The sequence below is a fragment of the Aedes albopictus genome, chromosome 1 (genome assembly GCF_035046485.1).
Source record: "Aedes albopictus strain Foshan chromosome 1, AalbF5, whole genome shotgun sequence".
Lineage (NCBI taxonomy): Eukaryota > Metazoa > Arthropoda > Insecta > Diptera > Culicidae > Aedes > Aedes albopictus.
The window spans coordinates 138,433,095-138,435,889 of NC_085136.1; positions in this window are offsets into that span (position 1 = coordinate 138,433,095).

Sequence of the window (2,795 nt, forward strand, 5' to 3'; positions counted from 1 at the left end):
TCCGACAGGAAAGTTTTCGGGAGAAGTTTGGTATGTTCACTGCTTCTATGCTGTTGAGAGAATTTTCTGGTTGGTAGCTACCCGACTAAAATCTTTGTTTATAACAAGCTTTGTTAGCCGATCAGAAGAAAATAGCACACTTAATACCAAATTAAGTTATTGATATCTGAACCTTAGGTTTAGAACTTGATAGGAAATTGAAAGTGAAAAAAAAATATGTACCGATGATAGCAAAGCCACGACAATACTAGTAATCTTATTTTTCTTGGCGCAACGTCCCAGCTGAGACTAAGCCTACTTCTCAGCTTGGTGTTCTATGAGCACATCCGCAGAACTTCCTCTGCTAATGACCATTTAGGATATCATGTTTATTGTGTTGCAGGCACGAAGATACTTTATGCCCAAGAATGTCAAGGAAATTTCCATAACAAAGTTTCTGAACACCCTCAGCATGGTCATGCTGGATACCGACTAGATGGGAAAATCAAAATTATTACAGGTTGTGTTATTTTGTTACAATGATTTTTGTAACAACGGTTGCTCTAAAACATGTACCGTTAGTAGTTAAAATAAGAAAATTCCTTCCAATTAAAACAAAAATATAACAAGTTGAGATATAATCATAACAAGATTATGACAGATTTTGTTAGACTAAGCTTACGAAATCATAACAAAATTATAACAAATTCTGTTATATATTTCAGAACAAATTTGCTAGAAGTTTTGTTATAAATCTTTTGGTTCGAGTAACCAAAATAACAAAAAAAAAACAACATTTTTCGTGACAAAACAAAAAATCTTATAAATATTGAAATAATTTTGTTACACAAAATATAACAAAGATTGCAATAAACGTGTTACAAAATTATGTTAGAGGCAATTGTATTATAATGTATAACACAACAAATGTTGTTATTGTCTGAATAAATGAAACAAGTTTCGTTATAACTTAGTTACTAATATTAAAATAAATGTTAACATAATTTTGTTACGAATATTTCTTGTAGCAGAATTATATCAACTATTGTTATTTCTAACAACAGTTGTCATAATTTTGTCATGATCTTATTATGTGCTTCTGGTCGACTTCGTATCTCCGTATAATTAGTTCCATAAAACAAAATTAAAAAAAACGGTATGTGTATTTATAACAAGATTTATAACTTCGTTTTTCCGTTCTGCTCGGGTGTCGCCTCTACTGCAGAACTATAGCGGCTTCTCTGCCGGTTGGTGTTGGTTGCTTTTGCCTAATCAGGTGACTTAGCAGTGTAAACCTGCGGAATATTATAGTTGGTGATTCTTCTGGTTAAAAATGTTTTCATTATAATGATATTACTCTTTTATTTGCGGTTCTTTAGAGAATCATTGACCAGAATCACTAGATTATAACATACGTTTATTACAAGTAAACTGCAGTTGTAATAACCTAGTTTCTAACTGCAGTTGTAATAATAACTGCAGTTAGAAACTAGATTATTACAACTGCAGTTAGAAATCACAGAAGTTATTGTAATATTGTTCCAAATACTTTTCAATGGTTCTTTATTTATATTTCGAGTAATAAAATGAAAAATTGTATTGATGGGGAATCGACTGTATTCTGTGTAAATCGGATTTGGAGGGAACAAGTAACAACATCCACATTCTATAAGTAAAAATATACCCTTTTAGTTTCCCCTGGAGAAGACACCATCCAAAGTGTCGAAACGCCGGGTTGGACAACAGCTCGTTTCGATGCATTAAGACTGCGTAACCGTTAAATCCGATATGAAAAATGGTTTTATTTAGGTCAGCTAAATTTATGAAAGTGTTAATAAGCAATGTATTCCAAACGTTTTGGCGCTCATAAACAAGGAAATGTCTACAATACTACTTGAAGTCAGGTAGACTTCAGGAGGTTATAAACACCATCACAAAGCCAGAATAAAACCATCTTGGTTTTATGATGGGTCCAAAAACTTCTTGGGAATCATTTGGTCATTAAATCACAGCACTATTTAGAATTAATTTCCCGAAAGATCACAAAACATTATTGGGTCAGTTGGAATAGTCTAGCCAGGTCATCCAACTCGCCCTGTAGTGAGGAACACATAAAAAAAATGCAGGGGAGGGAGACCAAAGCCAAATTTAATTTGTATCAGCCTAATATAGCATTTTATTTTATTGATTTATGAAACTTTAAACCAAGGTGAATTCGTGTCAGTTTGTAGCATTAAATATCTACTGGTTTCAATCTGGGTTCAATCATCGGTTTAGTTTTATCCCTCCTTTAGAATTAGGATCATTTTTGACCCAAAACCGTAAGATTTTATGGATTCACAGCTTTCACCTAGTTATTTTGTATGCTCTTTGATGGGTAATCAAGTCACTGCGACCAATTGATAGATCTATTGAATTACCTAGTAGTTATGTAATGTTACCGTTTTGGCAAGGATACCTCCATGACTATATTTAATATAAATTTTAGCGATTTCTTCCAGGATTTCTCCTGTAATTCCTTCTGATATTCCACTCAGAATTCTCTTCGGGATTCCTTAAAGTACATATTTATTCGTCTTGGAAATCTTTCCAGGATTTCTTCAGAAATTCTATCACGGATACTCCCGGGAAACCCATTAGGGATTTTTCCTGGGTTTTTGACAGGGATCCCACCAGGGATTACACCTAAGATTTCTACAGGATTCTTCCAGAGATTTCTATCAACTTGCTTCGAAGATTTCTCCCGGCATTCCTTTCAAAATGCTTTAGTTGCCCAAGTAACAAAGATAACTATTCCCTAAACTTTTTTAACAGAT